Source organism: Oncorhynchus tshawytscha, unplaced genomic scaffold (genome assembly GCF_018296145.1).
Source record: "Oncorhynchus tshawytscha isolate Ot180627B unplaced genomic scaffold, Otsh_v2.0 Un_contig_2247_pilon_pilon, whole genome shotgun sequence".
NCBI classification, from domain to species: domain Eukaryota; kingdom Metazoa; phylum Chordata; class Actinopteri; order Salmoniformes; family Salmonidae; genus Oncorhynchus; species Oncorhynchus tshawytscha.
Window position 1 is genome coordinate 279,323 of NW_024609731.1, and position 25,688 is coordinate 305,010.

General features: G+C 43.6%; 1 pseudogene; it reads right to left on the reverse strand.

Annotated features, from left to right (window-relative positions):
- The window catches only part of LOC121845660, a 58,932-nt pseudogene extending 41,997 nt beyond the window's left edge, over positions 1-16,935 (reverse strand).
- Between the last annotated feature and the right edge of the window lie 8,753 nt (positions 16,936-25,688).

A 25,688-nucleotide genomic window follows, 5' to 3' on the forward strand; every position in this document is an offset into this window, starting at 1 on the left:
GGCTGATCCTATAAGGTAGGGCAAGACAAACACAATCCAGAACCACATACAGTCAGTTTGATGCCTTATCCAGAGCCACATTCTGTCAGTGTGATGCCTTATCCAGAGCCACATACAGTCCGTTTGATGTCTAATCCAGAACCACATGCAGTCAGTTTGATGTCTTATCCAGAGCCACATACAGTTAGTTTGATGCCTTATCCAGAGCCACATACAGTCAGTTTGATGTCTAATCCAGAACCACATACAGTTAGTTTGATGCCTTATCCAGAGCCACATACAGTCAGTTTGATGTCTAATCCAGAACCACATGCAGTCAGTTTGATGTCTTATCCAGAGCCACATACAGTTAGTTTGATGCCTTATCCAGAGCCACATTCTGTCAGTGCATTGGAATATGTTAGCGTAAGACAAACACATGTCACAGTCAAGTGTGACTGTGAGATGCAGCTATTATTGTATTGTTTATTGTATTTGTTCTCTGCAGGGGGTTAGAGTGAGGATCTGATCTGAGGGGAATATTGTGACCTCTCTTCCTCCTCCTCTACTCCACTCTTCCTCTTCCTCTCTTCCTCTCCTCTCCTCCTTCTCTCTTTCGCTCTTCCTCTCTTTCTCTTACTCTCTTCCCTCTTCCTCTCTTCCCTCTTCCTCTCCGCTCCTCCTTCTCTCCTCCTCTCTTCCACTTCATCTCTCCCTCTCTTCCTCCTCCTCTCTTCCACCTCCTCTCCTCTTGCTCTCTTCCTCCTCCTCTTCCAGTCTTCCTCTCCTCCTTCTCTCCTCCTTCTCTCTTCCTCTTCCTCTCCTCCTCGTCCTCCTCACCCCTTCTCTTCCTCTCTTCCTCTTCCTCTCTTTCTCCTCGTCTATTCCTCCCTTCCTCTCTTCCTCCTCCTCTCTTTCTCCTCCTCTTCCTTTCTTCCCATTCCTCTCTTCCTCCTCCTTTCTTACTTTTCCTCTCTTCCTCTTCCTCTTCCTCCTCCTCTTCCTCTTCCTCTCTTCCTCTTTTCCTCCTCCACTCTTCCTCCTCCTCTTCATCTCTTCCTCTTCCTCTCTTCTTCTTTTCCTCCTCCTCTCTTCCTCCTCCTCTCCTCCTCTTCCTCTTCCTCTTTTCCTCCTCCACTCTTCCTCCTCCTCTTCATCTCTCCCTCTTCCTCTCTTCCTCTTTTCCTCCTCCTCTCTTCCTCTTCCCCTCTTCCTCTTCCTCTTCCTCTCTTCATCTATTCCTCCTCCTCTCGTCCTCTTCCTCTCTTCATCTATTAACCACATCACTGAACCGTTCATTTAGTTAGCACTGTGTGTGTGTATGTGTGTTTCCGTGGGTGTGTGTGTGTGTTAACTACAGGGCCTACAGAGTGTTATTAAATGAGATTAACAGGGTCAGTGTGTGTGTGTGTGTGTGTGTGTGTGTGTGTGTGTGTGTGTGTGTGTGTGTGTGTGTGTGTGTGTGTGTGTGTGTGTGTGTGTTTGTGTGTGTGTTGTGTGTGTTAACTAGGACTCTTGCAGAACTCTAATGACAAGAGAGTGACTTAGCAGGTCGTAGGGTGACATAAGGGGTTATAACAAAGGTTTTGTAAGGGTTATACGTAGGGTGATATAAGGGGTTATAAGGTCGTAGGGGTTATAGCAGGTCGTAGGGTGATATAAGGGGTTATAGCAGGTCGTAGGGTGACATAAGGGGTTATAACAGGTCGTAGGGTTACATAAGGGGTTATAGCAGGTCGTAGGGTGACATAAGGGGTTATAGCAGGTCGTAGGGTGACATAAGGGGTTATAACAGGTCGTAGGGTTACATAAGGGGTTATAGCAGGGTTCATAAGGGGTTATAGCAGGGGTAGGGACATAAGGGGTTATAGCAGGTCTTAGGGTGACATAAGGGGTTATAGCAGGTCGTAGGGTTACATAAGGGGTTATAACAGGTCGTAGGGTTACATAAGGGGTTATAGCAGGTCGTAGGGTTACATAAGGGGTTATAGCAGGTCGTAGGGTTACATAAGGGGTTATAACAGGTTGTAGGGTGACATAAGGGGTTATAACAGGTCGTAGGGTGACATAAGGGGTTATAGCAGGTCGTAGGGTTACATAAGGGGTTATAGCAGGTCGTAGGGTTACATAAGGGGTTATAGCAGGTCGTAGGGTGACATAAGCATATCATAAGAGTTTGTAAGCAGTGGGGTAGTAGAGGGTAAACCCATTGAATGTATAGGGAGTGTTACTTTACTCACCGCTGATGGTGATCCCCGTTTACCCACCTACGTCAGTAAGGGTTCGTAAGGGTTACATAAGGGGTTATAGCAGGTCATAGGGTGACATAAGCATATCATAAGAGTTTGTAAGCAGTGGGGTAGTAGAGGGTAAACCCATTGAATGTATAGGGAGTGTTACTTTACTCACCGCTGATGGTGATCCCCGTTTACCCACCTACGTTAGTAAGGGTTCGTAAGGGTTACATAAGGGCTTATGGCAGGTCATAGGGTGACATAAGAGCAGCATAAGAGCTCATAAGGGTAAGATAAAAGATTACAGTAAGTCGTAGGGTGACACAAGGATGTTGTCTGGAGGGCTGAACGACAGTTAAAATCAACCCTCTACTGCTGTTTGTCTAATGATGTTCTCTATAAGACACAAAGCGCACACACACACACACACACACACACACACACACACACACACACCTACCTATGTCCATATAGGTGTAATAAGGTTAAGGTCTAGGGTTCCAGGCTCCAGGGCTCGTCTTCACAGGAAGTTGAATCACCTATCGATCCTGTCTCCAGTTATTAGGAAACAAAATAATCACACAACCATTGATCTCTCTGTCTTTAAAGCACAGGCTAATTCCTGCTATGGGCTCTGTGTGTGTGTGTGTGTGTGAGAGAGTTTGTGTGTGTGTGTGTGTGTGTGTGTGTGTGTGTGTGTGTGTGTGTGTGTGTGTGTGTGTGTGTGTGTGTGTGTGTGGGTGTGTGTGTGGGTTTGCGTGAGAGTTTGTGTGAGTGTGTATGTGTTTTCTAAGGGAAACATTTGACATCATTGTTGCTGGGCGGTACATTTTCTCTCTTGCACAACAGGTCCTGTAGTTCTGTAGTTACTGTAGGAATAGTCCTGCAGTTTTATTGTTACCGTAGGAACAGTCCGATAGACCCAGTCCTTGTTAAGTAGAACGTTCGCCTGTAGGGAAAACAACCTGTGGTTACCTAGGTTACCCCATTGACTCACAACTTGACCCTTTTCAAACGCAATATTCTTGTTGTCTGCTTGTTCTCGTCAATTACAAAACTACATTAAAGAAATACACAGCATGTCTTAATATTACTGGTCAACATTTCCTGCTCGAGAGCATTCTCACTACTTAGAAAAATGTCACATTACAGGGCTTCCCTCATGCTCCTTTTCATGACGGTGCTAGCTAGCATCCCCGTTAGAGTTAGAGAGTGAGTGCTAGCTAGCAGCCACGTTAGAGAGTGAGTGCTAGCTAGCAGCCACATGAGAGAGTGAGTGCTAGCTAGCAGCCACATGAGAGAGTGAGTGCTCGCTAGCAGCCCTGTTAGAGAGTGAGTGCTAGCTAGCAGCCACGTTAGAGAGTGAGTGCTAGCTAGCAGCCACATGAGAGAGTGAGTGCTAGCTAGAGAGTGAGTGCTAGCTAGCAGCCCCATTAGAGAGTGAGTGCTAGCAGGCACGTGAGAGAGTGAGTGCTAGCTAGCAGCCACGTGAGAGAGTGAGTGCTAGCTAGCAGCCATGTGAGAGAGTGAGTGCTGGCTAGCTACCGTCCAGAAACATTAAGTTAGCCAAGACTAACAAAACAAACAAATGGACTATACAGCTACAAGCATTGAGTGGAGTTATGAATGAACTATACCAGACAAGTTAAATGCCTTAACTGTGATGTAATGTCTTCCACACACATAGCTACGTGTCGTCTACTAGGCCACCGGGTCCCCACATTTCCCACGCCGAATATCATGAAACCACATGATAACCACTTCTCTCAGTTTTATTTCCCTACGTGGGAGCATTGTGATCTGTAGGTTTTCACCTGGATACATGTACATTGAACAACACAGCAGCATTTCAGCATGGTTTTTTTTATAACTAAAAATCCACAACAGAGTTGTCTCTTTTACACTGGGGGTGAATGGGAAAGAATTTTTGTTTTCCCTCAATTTGTGGGTGTGGTCGAGGGGAATTCCGTAATATTATGTGAATATCGCCTCGGAGTATAGTGGGAACAGTAGGAACAGTCCTATAGTTACCGTAGGAACAGTAAGAACAGTCCTATAGTTACCGTAGGAACAGTAGGAACAGTAGGAACAGTCCTAAAGTTACCGTAGGAACAGTAGGAACAGTCCTATAGTTACCGTAGGAACAGTAAGAACAGTCCTATAGTTACCGTAGGAACAGTAAGAACAGTCCTAAAGTTACCGTAGGAACAGTCAGCAACTGGATGACCTGAGAACAGAGGAACTAGAATCTTGATTGACAGCTGCTATGTGTTACGTGTCTGTTTCTAAAGTCCCCCACTTCCTCTTCCTCTAACGCTCTACGTCTCATTTCAATACCAAAACATCTACAAAGACCATCCCCAAGGCCTCTGAAGACAACGAACCAAATGGAACCCTGTTTCCTAAATAGTGCACTACTTTTTGACCAAGGACCATGAAGAACAGGGTGCCATTTGGGATGTAGACTTGGTTCATAGTCTCCTGAGGCCTTGGATGTTCTGTGTAGAAAACGCTTTGTTGTTTTTAGGGGACGAAAATCACTCCATAAGCAGTGTTGTTTTAATTCCTTCTTTCTTCCTCTTTAACCAAAATGCTATTGTCCATTTCCATTGTCTTCTAAGAGTTGCTGAACATGTCTCTCAGTGTCTGTTGTATTTGACTGACTCAACAACTCAGTGGATTGTCAAGCTTCTGTCAAGCTTCTGTTAAGCTTCTGTCAAGATTCTGTTAAGCTTCTGTTAAGCTTCTGTCAAGATTCTGTTAAGCTTCTGTTAAGCTTCAGTTAAGCGTCTGTCAAGCTTCTGTCAAGCTTCTGTCAAGCTTCTGTCAATCTTCTGTCAATCTTCTGCCAAGCTTCTGTTAAGCTTCTGTTAAGCTTCTGTTAAGCTTAACTTAAGCTTCTGTCAAGCTTCTGTTAAGCTTCAGTTAAGCTTCTGTTAAGCTTCTGTTAAGCTTCTGTTAAGCTTCTGTTAAGCTTCTGTCAAGCTTCTGTTAAGCTTCTGTCAAGCTTCTGTCAAGATTCTGTCAAGATTCTGTCAAGCTTCTGTCAAGATTCTGTCAAGCTTCTGTCAAGATTCTGTCAAGCTTCTGTCAAGATTCTGTCAAAATTCTGTCAAGATTCTGTCAAAATTCTGTCAAGATTCTGTCAAGATTCTGTCAAGCTTCTGTCAAGATTCTGTCAAAATTTTGTCAAGCTTCTGTCAAGATTCTGTCAAGATTCTGTAAAGCTTCTGTCAAAATTCTGTCAAGATTCTGTCAAAATTCTGTAAAGCTTCTTGATGACAGTGTGTACTTCGTACATCAGCTGATATCTCAAAGTGCTGTACAGAAACCCAGCCTAAAACCCCAAACAGCAAGCAATGCAGGTGTAGAAGCACAGTGGCTAGAAAAAACTCACTAGAAAGGCCCAAACCTAGGAAGAAACCTAGAGAGGAACCAGGCTATGAGGGGTGGCCAGTCCTCTTCTGGCTGTGCCGGGTGGAGATTATAACAGAACATGGCCAAGATGTTCAAATGTTCATAAATGACCAGCGTGGTCAAATAATAATAATCACAGGCAGAATAGTTGAAACTGGAGCAGCGCACGGCCAGGTGGACTGGGGACAGCAAGGAGTCATCATGTCAGGTAGTCCTGAGGCATGGTCCTAGGGCTCAGGTCCTCCGAGAGAGAAAAAGAAAGAGAGAGAGAAAGAGAGAATTAGAGAGATCATACTTAAATTCACACAGGACACCGGATAGGACAGGAATACACATCATGTATTGACTTATTTTAAACTTATACGGTATAGATACACATTCTACTTACACATTCCAGAATCATTTAGTTCTTAATGAACATAATTTTTTTGTTAATGTTTAAACCAGTTGGCCATATTAAAAACCTTTCCACTTGTGTACAGTTACTGTGCCTCCCAATACCTAGAATGTCGTATTCAAATCTGCAGCTAAAAATCCTAATTGAAAGCTTTTGGTCCCAAATGGCACACATAGTAGTGGAATATGTAGCGGAATACGTAGAGGAATAAGTAGTGGAAAACGTAGTGGAATACGTCATGGAATAAATAGTGGAATTAGTAATGAAATATGTAGTAGAATAAGTAGTGGAATACATAGTGGAATAAGTAATGGAATACATAGTGGAATAAGTAGTGGAATACATAGTGGAATAAGTAGTGGAATACATAGCAGAATTTGTAGTGGAATAAGTAATGGAATACGTTGTGGAATATGTAGTGGAATACGTAGCGGAATACGTATAAATAATAGTTGTGGAAAAAGTTTTGGAATAAGTTGTGGAATACGTAGCGGAATTAGTTGTGGAATAAGTAGTGGAATACGTCATGGAACAAATAGTGGAATTAGATGTGGAATAAGTAGTGGAATACATCATGGAACAAATAGTGGAATTAGATGTGGAATAAGTAGTTGAATAAGTTGTGGAATACATTGTGGAATAAGTAATGGAATATGCAGCAGAATACGTAACGGAATCAGTTGTGCAATAAGTTGTGTAATTAGTAGTGGAATACATAGTGGAATAAGTAGTGGAATAAGTAGTGCAATACATAGTGGAATAAGGAGTGGGATATGTAGTGGAATAAGTTCTGGAATATGTAGTGGAATAAGTACTGAAATAAATAGTTTAATAAGTAGTGGAACAAGGTTCAATTTGGTAGTCATCCAGAGTATTAGACACTCTGGGTGTGTCATGACAGTGTGTCTGAGACGCCTGATGTACCTGCTCTCAGTCTGTCTGTCTGTCTGTGGACAGCTTTCACTTCTTACAGCAGATGGCTTAGCAGGGCACATCTGCAGGCACAGCTGGCACTGCTGAGAGGAAGAGAGAGAGAGAGGCATAGAGAGTGAAAGAGAGAGAGGCATAGAGAGTGAAAGAGAGAGAGAGGCATAGAGAGTGAAAGAGAGAGAGCCAGAGAGAAAGAAAGAGAGAGAGAGAGAGAGAGAGCGAGAGAGAGAGAGAGAAATATATATAGAGAGATATATATATATATATATATATAGGGAGATAAATATATATAGAGAGAAATATATATATCTCTATATATCTCTATATATCTCTCTCTCTCTATATATATATATAGAGAGAGAGAGAGAGGGATATATATATATATATATATATATATATATATATATAGAGAGAGAGAGAGAGATATATAGAGATATATATATATATATATATAGAGAGAGAGATATATAGAGAGATATATAGAGAGATATATAGAGAGATATATAGATATATATATATATATATAGAGAGAGATATATATAGAGAGATAAATAGAGAGAGATATATATATAGAGAGTGTATGTTGCCACAGAGTTCAGGACATCCCCAAAGCGTCAGACCCATGATCCATCTCTGGGGAGACGAGAGTGCAGGTGGAGACAGACTGTCAGGCTTCTGTCAAGTTTCTGTCAGGCTTCTTGATGACAGTGAGTGCATTCCAAATGGCACCCTATTCCCTATATAGTGCATTACTTTAGACCAGAGCCCTATTCCCTACATAGTGCACTAATCAAATCAAATCAAATCACATTTATTTATATAGCCCTTCGTACATCAGCTGATATCTCAAAGTGCTGTACAGAAACCCAGCCTAAAACCCCAAACAGCAAGTAATGCAGGTGTAGAAGCACAGTGGCTAGGAAAAACTCCCTAGAAAGGCCAAAACCTAGGAAGAAACCTAGAGAGGAACCAGGCTATGTGGGGTGGCCAGTCCTCTTCTGGCTGTGCCGGGTGGAGTTTATAACAGAACATGGCCAAGATGTTCAAATGTTCATAAATGACCAGCATGGTCGAATAATAATAAGGCAGAACAGTTGAAACTGGAGCAGCAGCACGGCCAGGTGGACTGGGGACAGCAAGGAGTCATCATGTCAGGTAGTCCTGGGTCATGGTCCTAGGGCTCAGGTCCTCCGAGAGAGAGAGAGAGAAAGAGAGAATTAGAGAACGCACACTTAGATTCACACAGGACACCGAATAGGACAGGAGAGGTACTCCAGATATAACAAACTACTATACACCAGAGCCCTATCCCCTATATAGAACACTACTATAGACCAGAGCCCTATTCCTTATTTAGAACCATACTATACACCAGAGCCCTATCCCCTATATAGAACATTACTCTAGACCAGAGCCCTATTCCCTATATAGTGCACTACTATTGACCAGAGCCCTATTCCCCATATAGAACACTACTATAGACCAGAGCCCTATTCCCTATATAGAACACTACTATAGACCAGGGCCCTATTCCCTATATAGAACACTACTATAGACCAGAGCCCTATTCCCTATATAGAACACTACTATAGACCAGAGCCATATTCCCTATATACAACACTACTATAGACCAGAGCCCTATTCCCTATATAGAACACTACTATAGACCAGAGCCCTATTCCCTAGAAAGAACACTACTATAGACCAGAGCCCTATTCCCTATGTAGTGCACTACTTCAGACCAGAGCCCTATTCCCTATATAGTGCACTACTATAGACCAGAGCCCTATTCCCTATATAGTGCACTACTGTTGACCAGAGCCCTATTCCCTATATAGAACACTACTATATGCCAGAGCTCTATTCCCTAATAAAGAACACTACTATAGACCAGAGCCCTATTTCCCTATATAGTGCACTACTATTCACCAGGGTCATATTCCCTATATAGAACACTACTATAGACCAGAGCCCTATTCCCTATATAGTGCACTACTATAGACCAGAGCCCTATTCCCTATATAGTGCACTACTATAGACCAGAGCCCTATTCCCTATATAGTGCACTACTATAGACCAGAGCCCTATTCCCTATATAGTGCACTACGATAGACCAGAGCCCTATTCCCTATATAGTGCACTACTATAGACCAGAGCCCTATTCCCTATATAGTGCACTACTATAGACCAGAGCCCTATTCCCTATATAGTACACTACTATAGACCAGAGCCCTATCCCCTATATAGAACACTACTATAGACCAGAGCCCTATTCCCTATAAAGAACACTACGATAGACCAGAGCCCTATTCCCTATATAGAACACTACTATAGACCAGAGCCCTATTCCCTACATAGAACACTACTATAGACCAGAGCCCTATTCCCTATATAGAACACTACTATAGACCAGATCCCTATTCCCTATATAGTGCACTACTATAGAACAGAGCCCTATTCCCTATATAGTGCCCTACTATAGACCAGAGCCCTATTCCCCATATAGTACACTACTATAGACCAGAGCCCTATCCCCTATATAGAACACTACTATAGACCAGAGCCCTATTCCCTATAAAGAACACTACTATAGACCAGAGCCCTATTCCCTATATAGAACACTACTATAGACCAGAGCCCTATTCCCTATATAGTGCACTACTATAGACCAGAGCCCTATTCCCTATATAGTGCACTACTATTCACCAGGGTCATATTCCCTATATAGTACACTACTATAGACCAGAGCCCTATTCCCTATATAAAACACTACTATAGACCAGAGCCCTATCCCTATAAAGAACACTACTATAGACCAGAGCCATATTCCCTATATACAACACTACTTTAGACCAGAGCCCTATTCCCTACATAGTGCACTACTTTAGACCAGAGCCCTATTCCCTATATAGTACACTACTATAGACCAGAGCCCTATTCCCTACATAGTGCACTACTTTAGACCAGAGCCCTATTCCCTATATAGTACACTACTGTAGACCAGAGCCCTATTCCCTACATAGTGCAGTACTTTAGACCAGAGCCCTATTCCCTATATAGTACACTACTTTAGACCAGAGCCCTATTCCCTACAGAACACTACTATAGACCAGAGCCCTATTCCCTATATAGAACACTACTATAGACCAGAGCCCTATTGCCCATATAGAACACTACTATAGACCAGAGCCCTATTCCCTATATAGAACACTACTATAGACCAGAGCCCTATTCCCTATACAGAACACTACTATAGACCAGAGCCCTATTCCCTATATAGAACACTACTATAGACCAGAGCCCTATTCCCTATATAGAACACTACTATAGACCAGAGCCCTATTCCCTATATAGAACACTACTATAGACCAGAGCCCTATTCCCTATATAGAACACTACTATAGACCAGAGCCCTATTCCCTATATAGAACACTACTATAGACCAGAGCCCTATTCCCTATATAGAACACTACTATAGACCAGAGCCCTATTCCCTATATAGAACACTACTATAGACCAGAGCTCTATTCCCTATATAGAACACTACTTTAGACCAGAGCCCTATCCCCTATATAGAACACTACTATAGACCAGAGCTCTATTCCCTATATAGAACACTACTATAGACCAGAGCCCTATTCCCTATATAGAACACTACTATAGACCAGAGCCCTATTCCCTAGAAAGAACACAACTATAGACCAGAGCCCTATTCCCTATGTAGTGCACTACTATAGACCAGAGCCCTATTCCCTATATAGTGCACTACTTCAGACCAGAGCCCTATTCCCTATATAGTGCACTACTATAGACCAGAGCCCTATTCCCTATATAGTGCACTACTGTTGACCAGAGCCCTATTCCCTATATAGAACACTGCTATATACCAGGGTCATATTCCCTAAATAGTGCACTACTATAGACCAGAGCCCTATTCCCTAATAAAGAACACTACTATAGACCATAGCCCTATTCCCTATATAGTGCACTACTATTCACCAGGGTCATATTCCCTAAATAGTGCACTACTATAGACCAGAGCCCTATTCCCTATATAGAACACTACTATAGACCAGATCCCTATTCCCTATATAGTGCACTACTATAGAACAGAGCCCTATTCCCTATATAGTGCACTACTATAGACCAGAGCCCTATTCCCTATATAGTACACTACTATAGACCAGAGCCCTATTCCCTATATAGTGCACTACTATTCACCAGGGTCATATTCCCTATATAGTACACTACTATAGACCAGAGCCCTATTCCCTATATAGAACACTACTATAGACCAGAGCCCTATTCCCTATATAGTGCACTACTATTCACCAGGGTCATATTCCCTATATAGTACACTACTATAGACCAGAGCCCTATTCCCTATATAAAACACTACTATAGACCAGATCCCTATTCCCTATATAGAACACTACTATAGACCAGAGCCATATTCCCTATATACAACACTACTTTAGACCAGAGCCCTATTCCCTACATAGTACACTACCTTTGACCAGAGCCCTATTCCCTATACATAACACTACTTTAGACCAGAGCCCTATTCCCTACATAGTACACTACCTTTGACCAGAGCCCTATTCCCTATACATAACACTACTATAGACCAGAGCCCTATCCCCTACATAGTGCACTACCTTTGACCAGGGCCAATACAACCAGTTTATTAGAACTTCTAAGTCTGTCAAGCTTCTTGATGACAGTGTGTGTGTCCCAATTAGCACCCTATTCCCTATGTACCCCGGTCAGAAGTAGTGGAATGGTTGTGTCCCAATTGGCTTCCTATTCGCTATGTACCCCGGTCAGAAGTAGTGGAATGGGTCATGTCCCAATGTGCTTCCAGATTGAACACTATGTACCCCGGTCAGAAGTAGTGGAATCTGTGTGTCCCAATTGGCTTCCTATTCGCTATGTACCCCGGTCAGAAGTAGTGGAATGGGTGTATCCCAATTAGCACCCTATTCCCTATGTACCCCGGTCAGAAGTAGTGGAATGGATGTATCCCAATTAGCACCCTATTCCCTATGTACCCCGGTCAGAAGTAGTGGAATGGGTGTGTCCCAATTAGCACCCTATTCCCTATGTACCCCAGTCAGAAGTAGTGGAATGGTTGTGTCCCAGAACACTACACTACTTAGCACCCTATTCCCTATAGAACACTACTATAGTATTCCCTATGTACTATGGACCAGAGAAGGTCAGAAGTAGTAGGAATCTGTGTGTCCCAATTAGCACCCTATTCCCTATGTACCCCGGTCAGAAGTAGTGGAATGGGTGTGTCCCAATTAGCACCCTATTCCCTATGTACCCCGGTCAGAAGTAGTGGAATGGGTGTGTCCCAATTAGCACCCTATTCCCTATGTACCCCGGTCAGAAGTAGTGGAATGGCTGTGTCCCATTTTGCTTCCTATTCCCTATGTACCCCGGTCAGAAGTAGTGGAATGGTTGTGTCATGACAGTGTGTCTGAGATGTCTGATGTACGTGCTCTCATAGTGTGTCTGTCGGCTTGGACAGAGACAATTGGCTAACAGCAGATGGAAGCTGGGACATGTGCAGGCACCGCTGGCACTGCTGCAAGAGAGAGAGATGGTGGATGACAGAGAGAGAGAGGAGAGAGAGAGAGAGAGAGAGAGAGAGAGATGGGAGAGAGACAGAGAGAGAGAGAGAGAGAGAGAGAGAGAGAGAGAGAGAGAGAGAGAGAGAGAGATACAGAGATACAGCGATACAGAGATACAGAGATACAGAGAGAGAGAGAGGGCCTCAGAGCTCAGGGCATCCCCAAAGCATCAGACCCACGATGCACCTCTGGGGAGATGAGAGTGCAGGTGGAGACAGACAGACAGCGAGAGGGATGGAGAGGAAGGTAAAACAAAAAATGGGAGAGAGGGGAGGAGACAGAGACAAAGAAGGGGGATTGAAGAGGAGAGGGGGAGGAGAGAGAGACAATGGTAGACAGAGAGAGAAAGGGAAAGCGAGGGAGTGGGGGAGAGAGACAATGGTGGACAGAGAGAGAAGGGGACAGCGAGGGAGTGGGGGAGAGAGACAATGGTGGACAGAGAGAGAAGGGGACAGTGAGGGAGTGGGGAGAGAGACAATGGTGGACAGAGAGAGAAAGGTTAAGCAATGGTGGAGGGAGAAGGGGAGAGAGAGGGAGTGGGGGAGAGAGACAATGGTGGACAGAGAGAGAAGGGGACAGCGAGGGAGTGGGGGAGAGAGACAATGGTGGACAGAGAGAGAAGGGGACAGTGAGGGAGTGGGGGAGAGAGACAATGGTGGACAGAGAGAGAAGGGGACAGAGAGGGAAGGGGGGAGAGAGACAATGGTGGACAGAGAGAGAAGGGGACAGCGAGGGAGTGGGGGAGTGGGGGAGAGAGACAATGGTAGACAGAGAGAGAAAGGGACAGCGAGGGAGTGGGGGAGAGAGACAATGGTAGACAGAGAGAGAAAGGAAAAGAGAGGGAGTGGGGGAGAGAGACAATGGTAGACAGAGAGAGAAATGGAAAGAGAGGGAGTGGGGGAGAGAGACAATGGTAGACAGAGAGAGAAAGGGAAACGAGGGAGTGGGGGAGAGAGACAATGGTAGACAGAGAGAGAAAGGGAAAACGAGGGAGAGTGGGGGAGAGAGACAATGGTAGACAGAGAGAGAAAGGGAAACAGAGGGAGTGGGGGAGAGAGACAATGGTAGACAGAGAGAGAAAGGGAAAAGAGAGGGAGTGGGGGGAGAGAGACAATGGTAGACAGAGAGAGAAGGGGAAACGAGGGAGTGGGGGAGAGAGACAATGGTAGACAGAGAGAGAAAGGGAAAGAGAGGGAGTGGGGGAGAGAGACAATGGTAGACAGAGAGAGAAATGGAAAGAGAGGGAGTGGGGGGAGAGAGGGAGTGGGGGAGAGAGACAATGGTGGACAGAGAGAGAAGGGGACAGTGAGGGAGTGGAGGAGAGACTGAGTGGGGGAGAGAGACAATGGTAGACAGAGAGAGAAGGGGACAGCGAGGGAGAGAAGGGGAGAGAGGGAGACTGGGGAGAGAGACAATGGTAGACAGAGAGAGAAGGGGACAGTGAGGGAGTGAAAGGGGGAGGGAGTAGGACAGACTGAGAGACAATGGTAGACAGTGAGAGAAGGGGACAGACTGAGTTACTGGGGAGAGAGACAATGGTAGACAGAGGACAGACTGGGAAAGAGAGTGAGTGGGGGAGAGAGGGAGTTGGGGGAGCTGAGACAGTGCTGGACAGAGAGAGAAGGGGACAGAGTGGACTGGGGTAGAGCTGACAATCTAGAAAGGACAGAAAGAGTTACTGCAGCTGTGGGGGAGAGAGACAATGGTAGAAAGACTGAGTTACTGCTCGTAGATCTGAGATCTGTGGCTGATGGATACCATGCATGCTGCTATAGCAGTGCTGCCATCTATAGGACAGACTGAGTTACTGCAGCTGTAGCAGTGCTGCCATCTATAGGACAGACTGAGTTAGTACAACACCACAACTACAGTCATTTGATTTATATATTTATTTAACAGGGACAAAGCACATCAATTTACATTTCTATAAATATGCCAGATTGAGACAACTGTCTGTCTGTAGTCCCTGGTGCAGATATTATTGTTCACTAGCTGCATGTGTATATAACAACATCATCTGCATATTATATATCAACACTGTGACACATGAAGCATGTCCTTTATATATAAGCCAAAGTGTAAAGACCCTAAAACGGATCCTCGTGGGACCCCATTGCACAGTTGCCAGACAATTAGACTTTCTGGTTGATTCTAACACTGTATTCTGTCAGATAAACTAATCCATCCATGTTAACACATTGGGGGAGAAATTGAACTTTGCTAGATTAGAGGGTAGTATTCTGTGATTTACAGTACCAAATGCTTTTAGCAAATATATAAAACACAGCTCCTGTCACTTCCCCTTTATTTAACCTACTCCAAAAAATAACATCTCTGAAGCCCAATTGTATGGGTTACAATGAGAAATCACTAGTATTCAAATGATCAGTGAATTGCTCACCCTCAACTACTCCCTCTACAGCCTTTGAAACAGTTGGCAAAATACTTCTAGGTCTATAATTATTGACTTGAACATGGTGGTAACAGCAGCTGACTAATGCTAATACTAGATTACTTAGATTAGTACTTAGATTACTACTGATTAGTACTTAAACGACTACTGATTACTACTTAGATTACTACTGATTAGTACTGATTACTACTTAGATTACTACTGATTACTACTTAGATTACTACTTAGATTAGACTGATTAATCGGATGTGTTATTGGTGAAGTTAAAACATCTTCATGTGTTTTAAAGAACTTTATCAAAACCACCGACATCTTTGGCTTTAGAGGTTTTAGAGGTTTTTAAAAAATTTAACACATACAGTATTTATTTGTTTGACAGCCGCCATTAAAATACATGGTAACATTTTATTTGTTGAGGTCACATACAAGCTTTGATGTGAATAATCATTATATAGTCATCTGGACCCTATATACTCCCTGATTATACATGACAGATAAAGACATGGTTGATTGAAAGATTGTGTGGGGGGGGGGAGATGCACAGAGTACCACAAAGGGGAAAACATATTCTAATTATTCCCCTTGTTTCCAACCTGGTTCCTGGTGAGCTGTACAGGCAACAGACCCACTGCCTGGGATGCATTTACTCCAGTGTGTTGTGAGGGATACATTATACAGAGATGTAAAAGAACCACAGGTATAGGACTGCTGAACTCTGGACAGGAAAGGTAGGAAAGAGATGCACACTCTTACTGTAGAGTGGAGTAGAGTGGACTGTGGGGGTGGAGTAGAGTGGAGTAGAGTGGACTGTGGGGATGGGGGTGGAGTAGAGTGGAGTAGAGTGGACTGTGGGGGTGGAGGGTGTGTGTGTTGTGAGGGGTACATTATACAGAGATGTAAAAGAACCACAGGTATAGGACTGCTGAACTCTGGACAGGAAAGGTAGGAAAGAGATGCACACTCTTACTGTAGAGTGGAGTAGAGTGGACTGTGGGGGTGGAGTAGAGTGGAGTAGAGTGGACTGTGGGGGTGGGGGTGGAGTAGAGTGGAGTAGAGTGGACTGTGGGGTGGAGGGTGTGTGTGTTGTGAGGGGTACATTATACAGAGATGTAAAAGAACCACAGGTATAGGACTGCTGAACTCTGGACAGGAAAGGTAGGAAAGAGATGCACACTCTTACTGTAGAGTGGAGTAGAGTGGACTGTGGGGGTGGAGTAGAGTGGACTGTCGGGGTGGGGGTTGAGTAGAGTGGAGTAGAGTGGACTGTGGGGGTGGAGTAGAGTGGACTGTCGGGGTGGGGGTTGAGTAGAGTGGAGTAGAGTGGACTGTGGGGGTGGACTAGAGTGGAGTAGAGTGGACTGTCGGGGTGGAGTAGAGTGGACTGTTGGGGTGGAGTAGAGCGGACTGTGGGGGTGGAGTAGAGTGGACTGTCGGGGTGGAGTAGAGTGGACTGTCGGGGTGGGGGTTGAGTAGAGTGGAGTAGAGTGGACTGTGGGGGTGGAGTGGACTGGACTGTCGGGGTGGGGGTTGAGTAGAGTGGAGTAGAGTGGACTGTGGGGGTGGACTAGAGTGGAGTAGAGTGGACTGTTGGGGTGGAGTAGAGTGGACTGTGGAGGTGGAGTAGAGTGGACTGTGGGGGTGGAGTAGAGTGGACTGTCGGGGTGGAGTAGAGTGGACTGTGGGGGTGGAAGGTTTGTGTGTTGTGGCTTTGAAAGGTTTGTATTTTTTAACCTTGTCCCCGGTCAGGTGAGGGTCGCAGGTGAGGGTGTACAGGAAATAAAAGCCCTCCCCGTTGTTGTTACACCTGTGTTTGTGTGTCCCCTGCTCAAGGTCCACGGTACAGTCCAACAGTTTGTCATCTTCATTCACAAGATCGTAATCCCAGACCGCCACCTTTAGACTCTGGTCTTTGTCAAAGGGACCCATGTCAAAGGTAACATTCCAGACAGGATTGTTGGATGGAATCACATCGGTCTCAATGGACTTGGAACCATAGGTGACCACAGCGTACCTGTAGCAGGTGGAGAAACAGGAAGTTGGAAACAAACTGGAAAGACTCAAATAACGTTGACCTGCCACAGGAGGGCGATCAAACTCATTCCAAGGAGGACCTTTGATACCCTCAGTGGAATGAGAGAGGAGAGAAAACCGGCAGACACTCGGCCCTCAGTGGAATGAGAGAGGAGAGAGAACCTGTAGACACTCGGCCCTCCGTGGAATGAGAGAGAAGAGAGAACCCATAGACACTCCGCCCTCCGTGGAATGAGAGAGGAGAGAGAACCCGTAGACACTCCGCCCTCCATGGAATGAGAGAAGATGGGCTACTCCAGTAGGCACATATTGCTTGCCATCCCAAATGGATCCCTATTCCCTATATAGTGTACAAAGTACACTCTTAGAAAAAAAGGGTGCTATCTAGAACCTAACAGGGTTCTTTGGCTGCCCCCATAGGAAAACCCTTTGACGAACCCTTTTTGGTTCCAGGTAGAAATCTTTTGAGTCCAAATAGAAACCTTTACATGGAGTATTCTACATGGAACCAAAAAGGGTTCTACCTGGAACCAAAAAGGGTTCTACCTGGAACCAAAAAGAGTTCTCCTATGGGGTCAACAGAGTAACCCTTTTGGAACCCCTTCAGTTGAAAAAAAGTCCACCCAACCTTTCAAATGAATTCTGCCTCTTGAGCAGATCTGCCCCGAAAACACGATTGAGAAAACAAAACAACAGAGTTTTCAAACCCAGATGTTCAACAGGCTAATACTGCCATGAACGCCTCACGAAGTCAACCAGGGTTTGGGGTTTAGCAAGTTAACGGGAATACCTGGATGTTCAACAGGCTAATACTGCCATGAACGCCTCACGAAGTCAACCAGGGTTTGGGGTTTAGCAAGTTAACGGGAATACCTGGATGTTCAACAGGCTAATACTGCCATGAACGCCTCACGAAGCAAACCAGGGTTTGGGGTTTGGCAAGTTAACGGGAAAACCTGGATGTGAGACAATGTCTTAAAGCTTTCAATCTTTTGAATAATTTCAGCCAGTTTTTGAAAGTGGACGAGTCACGAGCCAAAAGTGTTCTCCGTTTTTTCTGTACTGCGTCATAAAATGTACTGCGTCAAACGGTGTACTGCGTCATAAAATGTACTGCGTCAAACGGTGTACTGCGTCATAAAATGTACTTCGTCAAACGGTGTACTGCGTCATAAAATGTACTGCGTCAAACGGTGTACTGCGTCATAAAATGTACTGCGTCAAACGGTGTACTACGTCATGAAATGTACTACGTCATGAAATTGTGTACTACGTCATGAAATTGTGTACTACGTCATGAAATGTACTACGTCATGAAATTGTGTACTACGTCATGAAATTGTGTACTACGTCATGAAATTGTGTACTGTATCATGAAATTGTGTACTACGTCATGAAATTGTGTACTACGTCATGAAATTGTGTACTACGTCATGAAATTGTGTACTACATCATGAAATTGGGTACTACATCATGAAATTGGGTACTACGTCATGAAATTGTGTATTACATCATCAAATTGTGTATTACATCATCAAATTGTGTACTATGTCATCCATTTTGTATGATATGTTACAAATCCAATTGTACTGTATGTTACACATTTGTTCCGCTTAAGATCCTGGAGTCCATCTTTAAGTAGCTGAAACTGTCATGACTACAACCTAGTGAAAGGGACAAACTGTCATTACTACAACCTAGTGAAAGGGACAAACTGTCATTACTACAACCTAGTGAAAGGGACAAACTGTCATTACTACAACCTAGTGAAAGGGACAAACTGTCATTACTACAACCTAGTGAAAGGGACAAACTGTCATTACTACAACCTAGTGAAAGGGACAAACTGTCATTACTACAACCTAGTGAAAGGGATAAACTGTCATTACTACAACCTAGTGAAAGGGACAAACTGTCATTACTACAACCTAGTGAAAGGGACAAACTGTCATTACTACAACCTAGTGAAAGGGATAAACTGTCATTACTACAACCTAGTGAAAGGGACAACCTGTCATTACTACAACCTAGTGAAAGGGATAAACTGTCATTACTACAACCTAGTGAAAGGGACAACCTGTCATTACTACAACCTAGTGAAAGGGACAAACTGTCATTACTACAACCTAGTGAAAGGGACAAACTGTCATTACTACAACCTAGTGAAAGGGACAAACTGTCATTACTACAACCTAGTGAAAGGGACAAACTGTCATTACTACAACCTAGTGAAAGGGATAAACTGTCATTACTACAACCTAGTGAAAGGGACAAACTGTCATTACTACAACCTAGTGAAAGGGACAAACTAACGTGACCGTTAGACCTGATGACGTATTTCTGCTATGCTAGAGCTATGGTAACTAACGTCGCCATCGCCTGCAAGCATGATCAGGGATACAGGCTGATTATTGGGAGGAGTCATGTCCTTGAGGCCCGAACTGATCGATATCCGCTAGTTAGACCAAGTGCAAAGTCAAAATTGGCTATATTATACAAATGTGCTTTTTGGTGTTTAAAACTGTCATTACTACAAACGTCACTTTCACCTAAAATAAACGTAAGGAGTAACTTTGTTTTGACGGCCTGAACATTTTGGCACAACGTGACCGTTAGACCCAATGACATACAGTGGGGCAAAAAATAATTTAGTCAGCCACCAATTGTTGCAAGTTCTCCCACTTAAAAATATGAGAGAGGCCTGTAATTTTCATCATAGGTACACGTCAACTATGACATACAAAATGAGAAAAACAAATCCAGAAAATCACATTGTAGGATTTTTTATGAATTTATTTGCAAATTATGCTGGAAAAATAAGTATTTGGTCACCTACAAACAAGCAAGATTTCTGGCTCTCACAGACCTGTAACTTCTTCTTTAAGAGGCTCCTCTGTCCTCCACTCGTTACCTGTATTAATGGCACCTGTTTGAACTTGTTATCAGTATAAAAGACACCTGTCCACAACCTCAAACAATCACACTCCAAACTTCACTATGGCCAAGACCAAAGAGCTGTCAAAGGACACCAGAAACAAAATTATAGACCTGCACCAGGCTGGGAAGACTGAATCTGCAATAGGTAAGCAGCTTGGTTTGAAGAAATCAACTGTGGGAGCAATAATTAGGAAATAGAAGACATACAAGACCACTGATAATCTCCCTCGATCTGGGGCTCCACGCAAGATCTCACCCCGTGTGGTCAAAATGATCACAAGAACAGTGAGCAAAAATCCCAGAACCACACGGGGGGACCTAGTGAATGACCTGCAGAGAGCTGGGACCAAAGTAACAAAGCCTACCATCAGTAACACACTGCGCCGCCTGGGACTCAAATCCTGCAGTGCCAGACATGTCCCCCTGCTTAAGCCAGTACATGTCCAGGCCCGTCTGAAGTTTGCTAGAGAGCATTTGGATGATCCAGAAGAAGATTGGGAGAATGTCATATGGTCAGATGAAACCAAAATATAACTTTTCGGTAAAAACTCAACTCGTCGTGTTTCGAGGACAAAGAATACTGAGTTGCATCCAAAGAACACCATACCTACTGTGAAGCATGGGGTGGAAACATCATGCTTTGGGGCTGTTTTTCTGCAAAGGGACCAGGACGACTGATCTGTGTAAAGGAAAGAATGAATGTATCGTGAGATTTTGAGTGAAAACCTCCTTCCATCAGCAAGGGCATTGAAGATGAAACGTGGCTGGGTCTTTCAGCATGACAATGATCCCAAACAAACCGCCCGGACAACGAAGGAGTGGCTTCGTAAGAAGCATTTCAAGGTCCTGGAGTGGCCTAGCCAGTCTCCAGATCTCAACCCCATAGAAAATCTTTGGAGGGAGTTGAAAGTCTGTGTTGCCCAACAACAGCCCCAAAACATCACTGCTCTGCATGGATTTGTTTTGGTGACGGCTTTGTTTTGGCGATGAGCCCGCCACTGACACAACAGCCGGTTCCAACTGCCGCTGAGAAAGAGACTGAAGTACTAATTGGTGAATGCCTAGGAGAGGAGAAACCACTCCCCTTTAGCTGGTTAGCCTAACTTACCAACCTAGGTCATGACGTGGCCCTTTCTGGGTGTAGATCGTGCCCCGCCCCCAGACATCACATTAGGTGTCATGGACAGCCCTTTTCTACTGTTACGTATAAAACCCACTCTTGATGAAATTCATGAGCTGAGCATGAGCTGAGGTTGCAAATGGTTAAATTTCTGAGACCAAAACATGCCGGGTGACACTGTGTGAAGTGGTTTAAACTACAACTCTACCAAATCTTAGACACACATTGCTCGTCTGCAGCTAGAAATGACATAACTGAGGACGAGAATACAGACAACCACCGAAACATTTATAGAATGGTACTCTGGAGTATCCATTCTAACCTCAAAATACTTTACGACTTCAATGAAAATGACTCGGTCGACTCTATCCAGCAGACGGACTGGATTCCAACATAGAAGACAACATCGACACAAGGGCGTAAATATAAATATAAATTCCTTTTCGAATGAGTGGCCGTTCATGGGCAAAGGATTTGCATTTCAATGAATATAATTATAGACCGTGTGTTATGGATCCATGTTGTCTTTCCCGCTCTTTCTCAGTCCACACCCCATTCCTTTGTCCACCAAGCCGTCATATCAGCTTAGCCCACTAGGGGATCTGCCCTATCATTGTTAGTAACCAATATCTACTGTTTGTTATGTATTTCTGTGATTATTTAGTTAGTTAGTAAATTAGTAATTAAGCCAATTTGTGTGTGGATGATTCGTTGGAGAGGCTGGGTTTGTGCAGATAACCAAGAATTTCACGACATTTGAAATGAGACTGACGTGAGGTTAAGAATAATTAATGAATAGAAGACTAATTGATCAGATATTAAAATATCTGAAGAGTTACATTCAGAAAATTGTAACTTTGTAATCGGAAAATTTTCCATGGTGCCCCGACTTCCTAGTTAATTAAGTTCACATGATTAGTTTAGTCACGTAATAATAATAATTACACATAGAGAATTGATTTGATAAAATAAGTTCAAATTTGATGATTCTAAAAACACAAAACTACCGGGCTGGTAGGATTGGATATGTACATGTAAAGTACACGAGGCACTTCAAGGATATTTCATTCTATTAATTTCTATTGTTATTGGCCAGAGATTACAAAGAGTTTGAACTTTGGAGAATAAAACCCAGAAGTTTGACGTAACCTGATGAACCTTGTTTGTTATATAATTATATTACCTCAGGTGGGTTTGTTTATTGGAGATTCTTGTCACAGGATGCATAAATATAACCTAAAATGTGGATCTTAAGTTATATGTTATATGTCAATTAATATGTTAACATTTTGTTCAAAATACAAAGGAGGCTGTCCAGGATTACCTGAAGGAGAACGCCCTCCCGAAGAGCACCGGGGAACTGCCCTGTGGGGATCGTTACTCTAATCGGGACTCAAACTGCTGCCTCAGGATGGTCTCACAGGGAAGACTGGTGGTGACAGTAGTCAGAGCCTGGGGACTGGTGGGAGACTACCACTGGATAGCAGGAGACACTGAAGGGTATGTAATATTACTGCACAATTTCAGTTCCCTACAGAGGTGTAGTGGAGTGTAAACACAGGTAAACTGTTCAGTTCTCTAACAGAGGTGTAGTGGAGGGTAAACACCGGTAAACTGTTCAGTTCTCTAACAGAGGTGTAGTGGAGGGTAAACTGTTCAGTTCTCTAACAGAGGTGTAGTGGAGGGTAAACTGTTTAGTTCTCTAACAGAGGTGTAGTGGAGGGTAAACTGTTCAGTTCTCTAACAGAGGTGTAGTGGAGGGTAAACTGTTCAGTTCTCTAACAGAGGTGTAGTGGAGGGTAAACTGTTCAGTTCTCTACAGAGGTGTAGTGGAGTAAACTGTTTAGTTCTCTGTAGTGGAGGGTAAACACCGGTAAACTGTTCAGTTCTCTAACAGAGGTGTAGTGGAGGGTAAACTGTTCAGTTCTCTAACAGAGGTGTAGTGGAGGGGGTAAACTGTTCAGTTCTCTAACAGAGGTAAACTGTAGTGGAGGGTAAACACCGGTAAACTGTTCAGTTCTCTAACAGAGGTGTAGTGGAGGGTAAACTGTTCAGTTCTCTAACAGAGGTGTAGTGGAGTGTAAACACCGGTAAACTTTCAGTTATCTTGTCCCTTTCACTAGGTTGTAGTAATGACAGTTTGTCCCTTTCACTAGGTTGTAGTAATGACAGTTTGTCCCTTTCACTAGGTTGTAGTAATGACAGTTTGTCCCTTTCACCCTTAATGACAGGTTGTCCCTTTCACTAGGTTGTAGTAATGACAGTTTGTCCCTTTCACTAGGTTGTAGTAATGACAGGTTGTCCCTTTCACTAGGTTGTAGAAATGACAGGTTGTCCCTTTCACTAGGTTGTAGTAATGACAGGTTGTCCCTTTCACTAGGTTGTAGTAAGGACAGGTTGTCCCTTTCACTAGGTTGTAGTAATGACAGGTTGTCCCTTTCACTAGGTTGTAGTAATGACAGGTTGTCCCTTTCACTAAATGTAAGATAACCAGCAAACCACAGTTTACTAATCTTGATGCTCAAACAAGCGTGATAATGTTCCATTACAAGCCTTTTATTATCTATAGAGTGCACTACACTCTTAAAAAAGGGTTCCAAAGGGTTACTCTGCTGACCCAGGAGAACCCTTTTTGGTTCCAAGTAGAACCCTTTTTGGTTCCATGTAGAATACTCTGTGTAAAGGCTTCTATATTGAACTCAAAAGATTTCTACCTGGAACCAAAAAGGGTTCTTCAAAGTCTTTCCTATGGGGTCAGCCAAAGAACCCTGTTAGGTTCTAGATAGAACCCTTTTTTCTAAGAGTGTACTTTGTACACTATATAGGGAATACTGATCCATTTGGGATGGCAAGCAATATGTGCCTACTGGAGTAGCCCACCTCTCATTCCACGGAGGGCCGAGTGTCTGACGGTTCTCTCTTCTCTCTCATTCCACTGAGGGCAGAGTGTCTGACGGTTTTCTCTCCTCTCTCATTTCACTGAGGGCCGAGTGTCTGACGGTTTTCTCTCCTCTCTCATTCCACGGAGGGCCGAGTGTCTGCCGGTGTTCTCTCCTCTCTCATACTTGATTGATGAATAAAGGTCACTAATTAGTAAGGAGATCCCCCTCACCTGGTTGTCTTAAGTCGTCATTGAAAGGAAAAATCTAAAACCAGTATAGACTAGGTCCTTCATGGAATGACTTTGATCCTCTTGTGGCAGGTCATAGTATTTTAATCTTTCCAGTTTGTTTCCAACTTCCTGTTTCTCCACCTGCTACAGGTACGCTGTGGTCACCTACGGTTCCAAGTCCATTGAGACCGATGTGATTCTGTCCAACAATCCTGTCTGGAATGTTACCTTTGACATGGGTCCCTTTGACAAAGACCTGAGTCTAAAGGTGGCGGTCTGGGATGATGATCTTTATCCTGTGGATAAAGATGATATCCTGATTGACTGTACCATCAACCTTGAGCAGGGGACACACGGACACTGGTGTACCAACAGTGGGGAGGGCTTTTATTTCCTGTACACCCTCACCTGTGACCCTCACCTGACTGGGGACAAGTGTGAAAAATACAAACCTTTCAGAGCCACAACACACAAACCTTCCACCCCGACAGTCCACTCTACTCCACTCTACTCAACCCCCACCCCGACAGTCCACTCTACTCCACTCTACAGTAAGAGTGTGCATCTCTTTCCTACCTTTCCTGTCCAGAGTTCAGCAGTCCTATACCTGTGGTTCTTTTACATCTCTGTATAATGTATCCCTCACAACACACTGGAGTAAATGCATCCCAGGCAGTGGGTCTGTTGCCTGTACAGCTCACCAGGAACCAGGTTGGAAACAAGGGGAATAATTAGAATATGTTTTCCCCTTTGTGGTACTCTGTGCATCTCCCTCCCCCCCCCCCACACAATCTTTCAATCAACCATGTCTTTATCTGTCATGTATAATCAGGGAGTATATAGGGTTCAGATGACTATATAATGATTATTCACATCAAAGCTTGTATGTGACCTCAACAAATAAAATGTTACCATGTATTTTAATGGCGGCTGTCAAACAAATAAATACTGTATGTGTTAAATTTTTTAAAAACCTCTAAAACCTCTAAAGCCAAAGATGTCGGTGGTTTTGATAAAGTTCTTTAAAACACATGAAGATGTTTTAACTTCACCAATAACACATCCGATTAATCAGTCTAATCTAAGTAGTAATCTAAGTACTAATCAGTAGTAATCTAAGTAGTAATCTAAGTACTAATCAGTAGTAATCTAAGTACTAATCAGTAGTAATCTAAGTACTAATCAGTAGTAATCTAAGTATTAATCAGTATTAATCTAAGTAGTAATCTAAGTACTAATCAGTAGTAATCTAAGTACTAATCAGTAGTAATCTAAGTACTAATCAGTAGTCGTTTAAGTACTAATCAGTAGTAATCTAAGTACTAATCTAAGTAATCTAGTATTAGCATTAGTCAGCTGCTGTTACCACCATGTTCAAGTCAATAATTATATACCTAGAAGTATTTTGCCAATTGTTTCAAAGGCTGTAGAGAGAGTAGTTGATGCTGAGTGTCACGTTCTGACCCTAGTTATTGTGTT